This window comes from Paramisgurnus dabryanus, chromosome 12, assembly GCF_030506205.2.
Source record: "Paramisgurnus dabryanus chromosome 12, PD_genome_1.1, whole genome shotgun sequence".
NCBI classification, from domain to species: domain Eukaryota; kingdom Metazoa; phylum Chordata; class Actinopteri; order Cypriniformes; family Cobitidae; genus Paramisgurnus; species Paramisgurnus dabryanus.
This window is the reverse complement of record NC_133348.1, coordinates 7,749,816-7,766,378: the sequence shown is the minus strand read 5'-3', so window position 1 is coordinate 7,766,378 and position 16,563 is coordinate 7,749,816. Positions and strand designations below refer to the sequence as shown.

The 16,563-nt window shown below is 40.4% G+C and overlaps 1 long non-coding RNA gene across 1 annotated transcript; it reads left to right on the top strand.

Annotated features, from left to right (window-relative positions):
* The first annotated feature begins 5,990 nt into the window (after window positions 1-5,990).
* Window positions 5,991-7,644, top strand: LOC135737879 (uncharacterized). The gene is made up of 4 exons (XR_010528610.1): window positions 5,991-6,020; window positions 6,455-6,904; window positions 7,057-7,130; window positions 7,221-7,644. It is a non-coding gene; the product is annotated as an uncharacterized lncRNA (long non-coding RNA).
* Window positions 7,645-16,563: the final 8,919 nt, after the last annotated feature.

The window sequence follows — 16,563 nt, the reverse complement described above, 5'->3', positions numbered from 1 at the left end:
CTTCCACGGATGACATAAATTTCTACAAATACATTTAAACAACTTAACATAGTGATTGCTATCAGGATGTGAGGAGACTTTTTTACCAGCATAACTAAAAATGTTTCTGGATCAAACATACCCTGCCTTTAATGTAAAGCTGCTTTGAAATAATTACCAATTGTGAAAAGCGCTATATAAATAAAATTGAATTGAATAAACCCAACTAAACACCATATCCAAAACCCCACAGATGTCAAATATAAATATAAATCTCACCATGTTGTTCTTGTGTATCTACAGTTGATCTTTAAACTCTCCTTTCTTTTTGTTTCTTCCCCAAATGTTAATGTTTTTGATGAACAGAAACAATAACCTACCTGTAAATACAATGACCATTCATAAAAAAAACATTTTAGAATGTTTCATATGCATTTTCCCTATTTGCAATCTGTTTTTGAACATATAAATACAAAAGAACGAAACAGATTGCAGATTCATGAATCACCCTTTTACAATGATGCAGGTGGGGTTTACGAGAAACCCTCGTGTTTTAACCTGTTCAGTTTCAGTTTATCTAAAATGAAATTATTTCTGGTTTTCCTGCATAACTAGTTTTAATCAGTTTTTTAAGATTAAAATGATATTTTTTTGGATTAAAACCTTTCAGTGATGAAAGTAAAAATGGCAGGCTTTTAATTGCTGTAAATGTATTGATATCCTACATAATCACTGCAATCTCATAAATACATTTGCAAATATCATGCACGAAAAGGTTTGTACTCTAAAAAATTTTTTATTTGTAACAAACAGGAGATAAAGAATTTAAAAATGTGCGGAGAGCCGACTCAGCATTCGGACAGCACCATGTTTTTTTTTAAAGCATTGGTAAATGGACTGCATTTATATAGCGCTTTTAACAGACCTATGGGCATCCGAAGCGCTTTACAATGTTCCCTTACATTCACCCATTCACTCACAGATTCATACGCCGACGGCGGAGTCAGCCATGCAAGGCGCCATCCAGCTCGTCGGGAGCAGCTGGGGTTAGGTGTCTTAACTTAACAAAGTTAAGCATTACTTAAAAATGTTTCTCACCATATCCACAGGTACAGAATCATCATATACAATAAATCTGTGTGGTAGCATTTAAAAAAACATTAAGAAATAGATGCATTTGTTTAAAGCAAAGCATTTATTTACTTACCAGACTACAAGTGAAGCAGCACCTTTTAACGTCTCATCGGATTAAATAGACCCTTTTACTGTTTGTACACAATGATGACGTGGCAGCGTATGCGCGCGCATTTAGGCAACGGAAGTATCGTAAGAATCAAAAGTGAAGCAACACAAACAGTAAGTTATTTTAAAAAAGCTGACTTTATGAACATTTTCAACACAGCTACCAGATCCGTGTACTATAGGGGAGTGGATAGAAGACGTTAGCAGATGGCCAAAAATAAAGTTGCCAGATACATATATACGTATATTAGTATATTATATTTGTGCAACCAAACGCAACAACCAGACAATTTGATGCTGGGAAACCGTTTTAATAAACTTTCTGAGTTGCTACCACGTTAGAACCAATGGGGAATAACACCACTTCCGTTGCCCAAATGCGCGCGCAGGCTATTTGATCACGTGAGCTGTAAAAGGGTCTATAACAAAATCGTATAACCTTCAGAAGTTGCTTATAAAACAAGAAAAACTTTTCAAATTCTAGGAAAAAGATGACAATACTGAAAATGCTAAACATATATTTTTTATTTAATACTAGTAATAATTCCTGTTATTGCATAATTTTGATATGTTGACTATTATTATAAAATCAAATATAAGTAAGTGACCCTAAACTTGTCAGTTGTAGATGTGTGAAGAAATTGCGCCGGCTGCGCGCTGCGGCTCTGGGCGGTGCGGCTCTGGGCGCTGCGCCGGCTGCGCGCTGCGGCCCTGGGCGCTGCGCCGGCTGCGCGCTGCGGCTCTGGGCGCTGCGCTGCACCGGCTGCGCGCTGCGGCTCTGGGCGCTGCGCTGCGCCGGCTGCGCGCTGCGGCTCTGGGCGCTGCGCCGGCTGCGCGCTGCGGCTCTGGGCGCTGCGCCGGCTGCGCGCTGCGGCTCTGGGCGCTGCGCCGGCTGCGCGCTGCGGCTCTGGGCGCTGCGCCGGCTGCGCGCTGCGGCTCTGGGCGCTGCGCCGGCTCCGCGCTCTGGCGGCTGCGCAGATGGAGGTTGTGGCGGAGACGCCACCACCTCTTCCCTCCTCTTCTTCTTCTTCCGGTTCTTGGATACGGGACGTGTAGAAGGAAGAACAGGAGTAGGTGTGGGTGAGACAGGTGTGAGAGAGCCCCTCGGAGTAGGAGAAGCGGGAACCGAACTCCCCAGTCTAATCGATCCCATGATGAGACCCCTTGGAGCAGATGACTTTGGACCAACCATCAAACTCTCTCAGGGCCCTTGCTGTCGGCCGAGATGGTCCACCAGTTCCCAAAACGGTAAGGAGATGAGACCAGCTCGTTCCGAGATAGGAGGAGGGATATCGAGACCGGCCAGGAGGTACCTGTTGACCATACGGTCAGAGAAGAAAGCCCTTCTGTCCAAAACCTTCTGGGCATAGTCCTGCAGACTACGCACCCTCTGGGAAGGAACAGAGGTGTCAAGTAACGAAGTACAAATACTTCGTTACCTTACTTAAGTAGCTATTTTGGGTATCTATACTTTACTGGAGTAATTATTTTTCAGACGACTTTTTACTTCTACTTCTTACATTTTCACGCAATTATCTGTACTTTCTACTCCTTACATTTTAAAAATCGCCTTGTTACTTCTATTATTTCGGCTTGTTTGCTTTTTTCATTCCGGCTTGTCATCGTTAAAAAAACCTATCTTGATAAATTGCATCATCCAGATAAATGCGATTGTGGTTGGATGAGAAGTATAAACATGCACCATTCCGACACCCTATTGGTTTGTACGCAATCCCCGCCCCCCAGCTGACTGCAGATGATCAAAAGTTTGTTCGATGCTGCTGCACAGAGAAACATAAAAGAACCGCGAGAGCGATTAGAAAGCATGCGGAGCAGTTTGCTCTCGCGATGCTTTGATATCATCCGCCATCCGTTTGTACATTAACAGAACGCGGCATTCTGTCTTCAAATGGAAAAGTACGAAATAAAACTCGCGCATCACTTTCAGGTCAGTTCACATTCACAAGCCTGTGTAAATATATAGCTGTCTGCTGACACCAACTCATCTGTGTGATTTAAATAGTGTAACAATACCAATTTATATCATATAACTTCAGTTGTTCAACTTAAATGACATTGTGCTGCGTTGCGTTTTGAAGCATGGCAAAGATATCTATGCTTAAGACATCTGTTGTTTTGTATATGCTTATAACTACCCTAAATTTTATTTGCATTAACAAAACCTACTTAGCTGAATGCTTGAGTGTTAAATCAATCAAACACATAACCATACATACCAACTTTTGCTTTTGTTAATAGACATCAGCTGTTTCCTTAAACCTGACTTTTTGAATTTACTTACAAGAAAGACATTTAGTAATTCTCCTTAATTGCTTGGATTTATACTGACTAAAGTAAAGTATACTAAAGTCCATTAGCTACACAAGTACAGATACAGGAATATAGGCTATAATATATAATTGCATATTTGTATAATTGTAGTTTGTGTTGCTGTCAAAATAAAATTTTAAATGAAAACAATAATAGCATATTTCTATTCTCACGCATACTATAGTTGTGTGAGATTTTGTTGTTTTTTAACTAAAGAGGGCACCACTGTAGAAGTTTTGCCAGCAGCGGCCCTGCTCTGAAGTTTGACTTTTTGCACCATTACAATATTTATAGGCAACTAGTCATCATATCTTCCTCTCTATGGAACACATGTTAATGCTCAGTAGTACACATATGTGGTTCTTTAATGCAGTGGTTATCATTTTTTTTCGCGCCTCCCTTGAGTACAGTGGATTCCTTCGCGGCCCCCCAAAGAAAATGTATGACATAAACATTCTAAAACTTTCAATTTGAATTAAACAAAACATATTAAATTATACAATGTATTGCTTTTGTTTAGTAGCCTTATTTTTTAAGGTTTAATTACACAGAATTTATAATAAAGTAATGTATTTCATAAAATATTATAAAACTGGGGCCCCTGGCACCATCTCGCGGCCCCCAGTTTGAGAACCACTGCTTTAATGTATTTGTTCGCATTGTATTGAAATGCGTTCATTTTTAATGGGCATGTACCGTATGTGGTTGAAACAGATAGTTTAGTGCAGGGGTAGGCAACATGGAGTGCCGATGTCCTGCAGTGTTTAGCTCCAGGTCTAAACAAGCAGACCTGAACAAACTAATAAAGGTCTATAAAGTCACCTGAAACTACAGGTAGCCAAGGTTTTATAAGGGTTGGAGCTAAAATCTGCAGGACATCGGCACTCCAGGACTGATGTTGCCTACCCCTGGCCCTTGTGCATCCCAAATTGTTTAACATTAACATTTTTAATATAACACTATAGTTATTATGGCCTTTAGAAACATGTTTTAGAGGAGATAGGGTAGTGCAGAAAAGGCCCCTGTGGTGCGGCCTAGGCTTTTTTCCGTAATGACATTTTTTCCTTACATTACTTTTACTTTTATACTTTAAGTAGTTTTGAAACCAGTACTTTTTCACTTTTACTTGAGTAAAAAGCTTGAGTTGATACTTCAACTTCTACAAAAGTCTTTTTAAACCCTAGTATCTATACTTCTACTTGAGTAATGAATATGAATACTTTTGACACCACTGGGAAGGAAACATCCCCATTCCAGAACGTGAATCGGCGATGAGTCCATTCCACCACTCTGGATCCTCGGCTATAGTCTTGCTGGGTTCTGTTTAGGCATGTTCGTTCTGTCAGGATTTTTTAACACTCAGACACGGACCCAAATGCAGACGTTGAACAACAAAGGAATTTATTGGACAAACCGGGTAAAACAGAAAAACAAAACCCACGAGGGGGCAAAACATGACAGGGAAACACAACACTAAACTGACACTAAACTTAACAACACTAACAATAAACTTTTCCGAAACATGAAACAGACTAATACTAAGATATTTACTAAATACTTACAATCAAACCGACAGGATATGTGACAAGACGAACGTGCAAATACGTGGAAAATAATCACAAGTAAGGGATCAGGGAAAAAGTGACGAGACCCGGGAAATGCGTGGTCAGAATAAACCAATACAAAACCACGCATCTCCCACAGAGAACATATGTACTGTCAGAACCCTGCCATGCTAAACTAGATCCTAATACCAACAAGGATCTGGCAGAATTCTGACACACACTCTCAAAAAGGATATTTGTGTAATGATGTTTAACACATTATGTGTCATTTTGTGTTGATATATACTGTATGTTTTTGGGTCTTTGCAGTAACCTGCTTCTGTTCTATCCAGATATATTTGTTTCGCAATGCATGCTGTAACAATCATGTCAGGGCAATACTGTAAAATTTCTGAATGAAAATCCTTAAATTATAAACCTTCTGATCTAAAGGTGTATGCTTACATGTTAAAAATCTCAAGTTGAGACCTTCAGTTAAAACAAAAATATTTTTACAGGCAAAGTATGACAATATTGAAAAAGCTAAACATATTTTTATTTAATTCTAGTAATAATTCCCATAGTTTCATTTGGGTTTTTCCATAGTTTTGATATGTTTACTGTTATTATAAAATATGGAGAAAATCAATTAATCGATTAATTTGATTAATATTTATAAGTAAGTAACACTAAACTTGTCAATTGTAGTGTGGTAGATTTATGATGAAACTGCAAGTGGAGAGACAAAGGCACTTCCCAATCTTTGAAGGCACAAAAGTTTTATTGTAAATGGGAAAAAATGTAAGGTTTCATTTCTCTATAACAGCACGTCCCTCACACCACACCTACAGAGGGTTTGGTTTAGAGCTTCTATAAATGACTCTGAGTTTAGGATGTGCTTTGGCACTTGCTGAACAACCAAAGGTACGGCTACATTTTTGTATTTAATTTCAAATTCATTAGTATTATTATAAAGAAAACATTTTTTCTTAGGTAGCAACTTAAGTTACATTTTATGTATCTCTAGATTATTCAACAGTAACTTTGTATGGAGGGAAATTCTAATATAACATTTTTATCATTATTTACATATAGAGGAGACTGAGGTTAGTTGTCACATGGGGAAGGGCTATGTCTCAGTAACTTCAAAGCCCCAATTTTTGGTGTATTTTACTGTTTACATTTAAGCTTTTTTGTAAAGACATTTTACTATATTTGGATACAGAAATGTACTCTATCCTGAGATTTATTTAGGGTGTGACAAGTAGCCCTGGTCTCCCATAATAATTTATTGTAGTACTGCAAAATTTACTAATAATGTTAATCCTTTTTTCTATATCCTTTTGTTAATTAATCAGAGGGTAATTTCAACCATGGACATTATGACAATTGTAAAAATTAGCTTTCTCACATTTATGTTAATAATGATAATGAAAGATGGCTTCAGATTTGGAGATAATAACAGATTCCTCCTGTCTGTTAGGGACGGGATGGTTAGCGTCGAAATTATCACACATTCTACATTCACTTTTAACTTAACAGAATAAACTGGTCAAATAATGAACAAACTTGGATTCCTATGGCTTTGGATTTCATTTTAGGTCTAATGTCATAGTCAGATTTATACATCAATCTGTCTCATATGTTAAATTAATTAATGAATTATTTATATATATATATGTATATATACATATATATATACCTGGTTCATAAAAGTTGCAGTTGTCATAGAAAGTCCATGGTTGTAAAATTACCCACTGTTCAGCAGTGTCCCGAAGAGAGATTTTGTCAATCCGAAACAACACCTTGTAAGTTTTTTTAAATATATTATTAAAACACCATATGTGCACACATTTTGTACTTTACACACACACACACACACACACATATATATATATATATATATATATATATATAACTGATTAGAGTAAAACATTTGTAAAATAAATGTTATGTACAGGTGTTCGGTTGTCTGGAGCAGATATCTAGGGGCAGGAGAGGTGCTGAAACCTTGGACAAAACATCTACATCAAGGTAGATACATAAGGATCACATTTATGTTTTTTTGTAGTTTTTTATAAATTTGTTTTCATTTATTCTCTTTCTCTCTCTCTCTTTTCTCAGGACCTGTACCTCTCACTGCATCTCTGCACCATACTGGAAAACATCTACAGCAAATCTGCTCCATGTCTGCACACTTGATGTGTGCGTGACTTGACAATATTCAATCTCTCTTCGTGGGGAGTCGTGGCCTAATGGTTAGAAAGTCGGGCTTGTATCTCGAGAGTTGCCAGCTTGAGGCTCACGGCCGGCAGGCTACGACCGATGTGCCCTTGAGCAAGGCACCTATCCCCTATTGCTCCCCGGGCTGCAGTGACAGCTGCCCACTGCTCCGTGTGTTTTTATCACTCACCGGATGGGTTAAATGCAGAGGTCACCATATATTGGTCATTATGTCACCTTACATGTATAACAAAAAAATTAAAAATATAACACTTTTGATGATTCTGGAAACAAAAATAAATAATAAACTCTTTTTTCTCTTTCATTCTCTGTCTATTTTCTTGGAGAACATGTATACTAGTGTTCTCTCAATGATAAAAATTCAGTAGAAATTCCAGTATAACTGGCAGCTGATTCCCAGTAACTTACTGTAGATTTAAATTGATGTTATTTACTGACAAAAGTTTGTTTAAAGTTAAATGAACATTAAATATTAAGAAGTCTTTGTTATTACAGAATAAAACTAAAGTAACAGCCTCATGCAAAGCATTCTCGGAACCAAAATCTGAAGAAAAAATCAGAAAAAAGGTTGAATGCTTTGCATGAGGCTGTTAATTTATAGTTTAATTTTGTAAAGACAAAGACTTGTTAATGTTAAATGTTCATTTAACTTTGAACAAACTGTTGCCAGCAAATAACATTTAAATCTACAATGCTGCCTTATTTTTTTGTTGAATCAACTCAGATTTACAAGTCATATTATGTCGGAGTCCACTGCTTGTCTTGTAAGTAAACATAATAATAATAATAATAATTCATTACATTTATATAGAGCTTTTCTCAGTACTCAGCGCTTTACATATGAATGGGGGAATCTCCTCAACCACCACCAATGTGCATCATCCACCTGGATGATGCGACGGCAGCCATATTGCGCCAGAACGCCCACCACACACCAGCTTATTAGTGGAGAGGAGACAGAGTGATATAGCCAATTAGTATGAGGGATGATTAGTAGGCCAATTGGCAAGTTTGGCCAGGATGCCGGGGCACACCCCTACTCTTTTTCGAAGGACATCCTGGGATTTTTAATGACCACAGAGAGTCAGGACCTCGGTTTAACGTCTCATCCGAAGGACGGTGCTTTTTGACAGTATAGTGTCCCCATCACTATACTGGGGTGTTAGGACCCAAAAAAGACCACAGGGTGAGCACCCCCTGCTGGTCTCACTAACACCACTACCAGCAGCAACCTGGTTTTTCCCAGGTGGTCTCCCATCCAAGTACTGACCAGGCTCAGCCCTGCTTAGCTTCAGTGGGCAAGCTGTCTTGGGCTACAGGGTGATATGGCTGCTGGCTGCACATTGTTTTGTACATGTATATATGTTAGAGCTTTCTCTGATATTTCAGCGCAATTTATGAAATGGAATTGCGCAACTTTCACACGCTTGCAAAATGAAACTTCGGAGATCAGCTGCTTTAGTCAGAATCAGAAAAGACATAAAACAGTACCTTAGATTATATAAATAGGTGGAGAGAAGGCGGTCACGTGTGGCTGTTTGAACACATTCAACCACATTTGCGTTCCGCAATTACAAAAGCGATCCGATCGAAAGTGGTTTCGACTACCTCTGGATGTGGTTGAAACTTTTCGAAAGTGGACGAGCTCAAAACACTTTGAACACCGTTTACACCTGGCATTAACGCTTTCCACTTCCGATCGATGAAAACGCATGTTAATGCCAAGTGTAAACAGCCTCATGAACACGTTATATTGCGCTTGCTGCTTTGAAAACTGTCCCAAGGTGCAAAGTGCTAAAAAACAACACTGTTGCCTTGATTTTTTCGTTAAATCAACAAAAAAGTCATTTTAACTTATTATTATTTATCTTGACCACTAGATGAGATGTTATAAGTACAATTAAGTTGTTATAACATATAAAATATAGTTAAAAAGTCAACTTAATTTATAAGTTGTAGCAACTCAACTTAAATGACAGCGGAGGGACTCGCCCACTGTCTCGACAGACCGCCCCCTCACAGTATTCAGGACAGAAGCAGTCGAAAGTGGACAAAACAGACGGATTTAAATATCAGGTGTAAACGTAATGTGTCTCTCTCGTCCACTTGTGATCCGATCGATGAAAACACATCTTAATACCAAATACCAAGTGTAAACAGTATCCATGTTTCACATGTGAAAAAATGCGGTATTTTTCACACAATTTACTTAGCTTGTGTTGTTTGTTTGGTGTGTTGTGATTCAACAGCAGCTTAGCTTAGCAGAGCCATTTGAGCTAAAGCTGGTGACTGACGTTTTCCTGTCAGTGGAGTTTAGTCAAAAACTGTTTTATTGACGTCATTCAGTCAGGAAGTAGAGGGCTGTAGTTCAAACCGGCCGTTCGCTGTAGGCTTTGAAAGGGGACTTCTGTTAAAAAAAATATATCGCCTGACAGTGAACTTTGAACTTTATCATTCTGCAGGTATTATTTATGCTATTATAGCAACATTACACACTGAAAAATGGGATCAGAAAGAACCTGACCTTAAACAGATAATGGGGTTTTATTTGTCCATATGACATTGGCTTTACGTAAGACTGTACAACTTAAGAAATGTTTTATCAAGGTTGCATTTCAAGAAGATCTCTTCTGCATGTTTAACATATTTACATAACATTTTCAACTTTATACAACTGAATTAGAAAAGATTTACTTTTTTATTTGCAGGAAAATGTGTAAACGTTTTGAATGAGCTTTTCAAATGTTAAACTGAAAGTATGATTGGGAGTAATATGACAAGTACAATTACAGGAGATCATATGTCATTTATGGTTGAAAATAATAAACTGTAAAAACAGTAAAAAAAAAGTAGATACTGCAAGGCCTGATTTTTCACTCTACACTGTAAAAACAGTTGGTACAACTTAAAAAAGTAAGTTACCTGGTTGCCTTAAAAAAATTATTAAACTTAAAAAAAATTAGTTGACATAATTTTTTGAGTGAACTAATATTCTTAAGTTCAATAAATACCATTTTTTCAGGCAAACCAGGCAACCAGGTAACTTACTTTTTTATGTGGAACCAACTAATCTTTTTTATAGTGTATGTGTATGTAGGAGACATTCTTTTTTGTAGGAGACATGGTTTGTGCAAGCACCTTAATACGGCGTCAAGGTACGTGTAAGGGATTAATGCCCAGCTGCTTATACAAATAGTGGTTATACTTGTGTTAATCCATCAGATTTGACACATTTTATTTTCTGCATTTATAAATGTTCAAATAGTTTCATCAACATCTATTGTTTTAAAGATATTTCGGAGCATCTAACCCCACCCTTACCCTAAATCCAATTAGTTCTCAACCATGTAAAACACATCCTGCAAGTAAAAGTACAATCACAGGTATTTATTGCCGTTGTTCCCATTCGGAAAAAGAGAGATAAAGAAAAAATGCCAGCTCCATGGTATGACCGTCACACCGCAGCCCTTAAAAAAGTAGCTAGAAAAATGGAACGAAATTAGAGAAGCACAAAGTTAGAGGTATGGCGTGCAGCATGGAAAGAGAGTGTTAAACACTACAAACAGGCTATAAAACCCGCCAGATCTACCTATCTCAGCAAGCTCATTAAAGAAAATCATAATAACCCGCGTTTCCTCTTTAGTAGACTTGCGAAACTGACTAGGAACAAAGAACAAACAGAAATCGTTACCAAATTTCAACACAGTAGTAACAACTTCATGAACTTCTTTACTAACAAAATTACGATTATTAGGGAAAACATCGTAGCTACACAATCAGCCACCACTCTACACAGTAGTACATGTAATACTAATAAATAATGTTTTTATTTAGAGCAGAGTCCTGTCACAGGTGACGGTTTGTAAGGGCGGAACCAAAAGCGCGGAAGACGATGGTTCCGCCCGGACGCTTTACTCTGAACACCGGAATTCCGGGGTTTCCCCGAAGACGAAATCAAGCCTGATTTCGCCCAGGTGGGGATAATTTACACAGCGGTTGCTGATAGGCTGATGAGGAGAAGAGGTAGAGGATATAAAGACCTTTGAAGACATCAAACGGTGTGCTTTGTATGTACTTTGTGTGCGTTGTTTTGCTGCTTTGCAGACGCTTGTGCTGACTTGTTCGTTCCTTCGGGGAAGTAAAGGAAGGAGAGACAGCTAGCGAAGGAAGATTGGGAGAGTTTTTCACTCGTGAGTGAGCAAGATACAGAGCCAACGGGATTATAGATACAAGAGGCTATTGACAACAAAGAGTGAGTAACTGCCATTGGGTTCATCGTGTGATATTTCGAAGAGGAGTTGCTTGGTGTGTGTCTTTCTTGTGTTTGAGGTCCCTGGCCCCACCGGAGAGGGAAGAGTGGGCGAGCCGTGGGTTGACGGAAGCACGGACGAAACATTTGTATAGGAAGCGCCGTCTACGCATCGATCAGTGGCCCTGCGGGACAAGAAAGCGTGGGTGAGCCAGAGAAGTAACAAACAACACATCGGGGCTGTGAGTATTATAAGCCTACTCTCAACCGGCGATCAAAACATTGCCCAGCTATCCTCTCGAGGGAATCGAAGCCTGGTGGCTAAGTCCATATTTAATATCACGTGAAATGTGTACAAGAGTGTCGTGGGTGAGTTACACTTATCACTTGGTGTTGTGCCGTGCTTGCTGTGTGTATGCTGTGCTTGTAGCGACCAAACCGCCCGGCCTCGGACAAATCGTGAGAGGTTTACATCTGTTGTGGCCCGAGTCCTACGGAGAGAGTGAAATTCAGCCTTGGCCCCGTGTGTTAGAGAGAGCTTCACTCCTCGATAGAGCGGGCAGTGGTGAAACCCAGTGGTGGATAGGAGTGAGTATTTTTGGAAGTGCACTGTGCGGACTGAGGGTCATAGTTGTGTGTGTGTTCGACCTATCCAACAGAAGCTCGTGGTGGCGGAGCCTCAACGAAAGTTCGCCCCAACTCGGGACCCCGGTCGTGGAAACAAGAGGGGGAGTTCGGGAAGCGTTCGGCTCCGTGCCACTGGACCCATCAGTCCCTACGACGCCCGAGAAGTTGAGTGGACGGGTGAAGGAACACGGTGCACCGACGCTGTAGCGAAAGCCCACTGTCTGTGAGTAACTTACCTCTGTGAAGTATTATTGACCTGTGCTTACAGCAACCACTTACCTGTGTCTTAAGGAAAGCTCTGTGTGAACGAAGATCCCCAGTGTTGTGAGTAACTTACCTCTGTGAAGTACTATTGACCTGTGCTTACAGCAACCACTTACCTGTGTCTCAAGGAAAGCTCTGTGTGAACAAAGATCCCCAGTGTTGTGAGTAACTTACCTCTGTGAAGTATTATTGACCTGTGCTTACAGCAACCACTTACTTGTGTCTTAAGGAAAGCTCTGTGTGAACGAAGATCCCCAGTGTTGTGAGTAACTTACCCCTGTGAAGTATTATTGACCTGTGCTTACAGCAACCACTTACCTGTGTCTCAAGGAAGGCTCTGTGTGAACGAAGATCCCCAGTGTTGTGAGTAACTTACCTCTGTGGAGTATTATTGACCTGTGCTTACAGCAACCACTTACTTGTGTCTTAAGGAAAGCTCTGTGTGAACGAAGATCCCCAGTGTTGTGAGTAACTTACCTCTGTGAAGTATTATTGACCTGTGCTTACAGCAACCACTTACCTGTGTCTCAAGGAAGGCTCTGTGTGAACGAAGATCCCCAGTGTTGTGAGTAACTTACCTCTGTGGAATATTATTGACCTGTGCTTACAGCAACCACTTACCTGTGTCTCAAGGAAAGCTCTGTGTGAACGAAGATCCCCAGTGTTGTGAGTAACTTACCTCTGTGAAGCATATTGACCTGTGCTTACCGCAACCACTTACCTGTGTCTCAAGGAAAGCTCTGTGTGAACAAAGATCCCCAGTGTTGTGAGTAACCTACCTCTGTGAAGTGGGTGATTCTCACGAAAACTTGGTTGTAAAAATGTCAAGCATGAAAATGTAAAAATTGCTTAAATTTACTTTTTTTCCCACCAGACATTAGAAACAAAGTCTGAAGTATATGGGAACATTAATTTAAAAACTTTTACTTATCATTTAACACTTTTTGTAACATAATTTCAAAAATAAGTCCTAAAAAATCTCATTACCGCAACAGTCAGAAAACATCAACACTGTTAGAAAAGCTAATATATTTTCACATTTTTAAAACTTGATTATTAATAGTCATGCACAGTAAATTGAAATTCTGAAATAATATTTATTTTAAATTTAACGTTTTTTTATTTTGTTTTATTTAGCTCATATACCGCAACACCTTCCACTATTTACAACTATTTTTTTTTTATATTTCGAAGAAACCTGACACATTTTCAAAATGACATGACAAACCTGAAAGAACATAATTTGGAGATTCTGCACATGCATTTAAAATCAAAGTATTATGCTTCTATTAATGAAATTAACATTTAATAAGCATCTGTTGCGGTAATGATACATAGGTTTCGGAAATGAGGTTAATTATTTCGGTAATGAGAATACGTATACTAGCCTGAGATTTTGTTAAAAACAAATTTTAAAGTAGAAAGTCTGATAATATTTACAGCATCATGCGTTCGAGTTCAAAACTGTTTTATTGTGTAGTCTTTGAAAAAAATATTAAAGAAAAAACATGAGAACAGGAAGGCTTATATTAATATTCCTTTGTGTCATATTTAAGTCCCCATTTATGCATTTAACATACTGAAATAAGATGGTCTTGATGACATATGCTGCCTACAAATGCGAGCTCTGAAGGCTGCAGCCATCAGATTGAGAAATGGCCAGCTAATGTCAGCTGGATATCACAAAACATTTGTGTAAATAAGATGAAAAATATTTCCTTGCTGGATATGATTTGGTCTTCTGACCTTTTACCATTCTGTATCTGTTTCGATTAGAGAGAGAGAAAGAGGGAGAGAGAGAGATAGAGAGAGAGAGAGGCTGTATCCGAAAGTTTAGACAGCTGACTTGTTCCCTCGCTGCCTTATGAGACAATGACTTTGGCTGCATAATGGCAGCTCCGAGAAATGCTTTAGGACAGACTTCATAGGCAGCAAAATTGAATTCAGGTTGAAATGTAAGCAGCCCTCTCTGTGTTCCGGGATGTCGCAAATCTGCTTGAGGTGCGGAGGTCTGATCGACCCACCCAATTCACATGAGCTCTGTGTGCTCTGCTTGGGGCTTCTCCACCCAAAGGCGGCAATTGTTGGCTCAGGGTGTCCCTTATTGTGAGGATCTCCCGATAAAGGTGCTCAGGACCCGGCTCAACATCGCCCTTGGAGGTTTCTTACTGAAGTGTCCCACTGCCGGCAAAGAGCCGCTGGTGGTCGTCCTCCCCTCGCTCAACCGGTTCAGTTTGTCGCCGAGAGCCTGTGTCCTGAACCGGGAGCCGCCAGGTCTGTTTCCTTTGGGTTTCCGGCGGAGGAAGATGAGATGTCTCTGACAGCGTTGGATGGAGACTGGAACCAGGCTCCACGTGGTGCATCAGACACACAGCCATCCTTCTACAAGGAACTGGTGCGCATTCTCTTCAAAGCCGTGCAGGACTTGGAGATTGAGTGGAGCACCCCACAAGAACCCCAGAGAAGCAAGCTTGACTTTTGTTTTCTTCACTCAGGCCGCCCCGCTGATGCTTGGAGGAAAGTCACCGAAGCGTGGGCTACCCCTCCCCCCATTTTTTTTCTTAGGTAGGCTACCTGTGTATTCCCCCCATCAAGGACGCTGTGGCTGCTCACCTCTGCCCCTTGTCCACTTCCTTGGATGGTGTGGCACAGCTTTGAGGGTAGTGAAGCCTCATGATAGCACACCTGTCCGAAAAAGCATACCCGTGCCGAGAGAGGCTCTGTCTGTATTGCACACTATGGCGGTCCTACAGATCTTTTAGGCGCAGGTGCTTAAGGCTCTGGATGAGGGTAGCACGGATCTAAATACCTTCAGGGATTTGAGAATGGCTACGGATTTCACGCTAAGGGCCACGAAGACCACTCATGGTGGTCATGCACAGTCACGCCTGTTTCTCCATCCGGCCTGTTTGGCGACACGGTGGGCACAATCACGGAGAATTTCTCGAAAGCGGTGAAGAGCTCTAAGGCTGTGAGCCACTTCCTACCTCACCACCCTGTGTCTCATGGACCAGAACCGGTGGTGCATCACAAGAGTCCCTGGCACAAATCCTCCAGTATATGATGCAAGAAACTGGGTCCTGGGGGACTGCCGTCTGGAACGAAGCCGCTCAAAAACAGAGCATTTTTCTCCTCAGTTGGTTTTGTGTTGCTCGCCCCAGGGCCCGTCCTCACATAAGCGTCTACAACACGCCCCCCCACTCTCGAACACGGCCCACATGCTGCGAAGACAGCAGAGGCGGAAAGGGTTAATGCACAGTCCTAATGAATTGCGCAGCAACCCGCTTTCTGTCACAGCGCCGGGCGCTTTTAGGCCATCCTCTCTGGTGTCTGTGACTCACGCACTGCGCAGAAAGGAGGTGCCGCCTTTAGTCTCCCTTTGTACCTCGCCCCCAGGCAGCAATCTGACGCTGCAGACAGCGCACGTTGTGCGGTCGCAGGTAGCTGAGATGCTGGCACGCATGGGATCCAACTTTGTGGATCTTGTGATCCAACTGATGTTGCAGCGCCTAGATGCGTGGCGTGCCATCGCTAGGTTGTTTTTGATACCTGAAAGTGGAAAGAAAGCATAACATTAAATTAACATGTCTCACAACATGGGAGAAAAAAATGTATGTACACATCATCATATAGTATAGACTTATTGCGTTGTGTTGTGTGTGTGTCATGTACATTTCCTAACACTGTAGTGTGTTTTTTGCTAATTACACCTGCTAGTAACATCTTCAAACATAACCTCTCTCTCTCCTTCCTTCTGTACTCCTCGAGCCATTCTGGGTTGCTGTTAAGTTTCTCCCTGAACTTTGTCAACCTGGCCTTTGCTAAAGCTTTTTTCTCACTTGCTGACTGTCTACAATGAAGCATCATAAAGCAAAATATCAACAGTTATTACATTTTAAATTTATATTAAATTCATAAGAGATATTTAAATGTAATAAACAATATGGTTAAATTCTCATTTCCGAAACAGAAGTTCTCTTTACCGCAACTGCTATTAAATGGTTGCGGTATATGAGAATGGTGTTGCGGAGGATGAGGTACCCCAGTATGTTTTGCTAAAAATAGAGAAGCCACGTAGGCTTT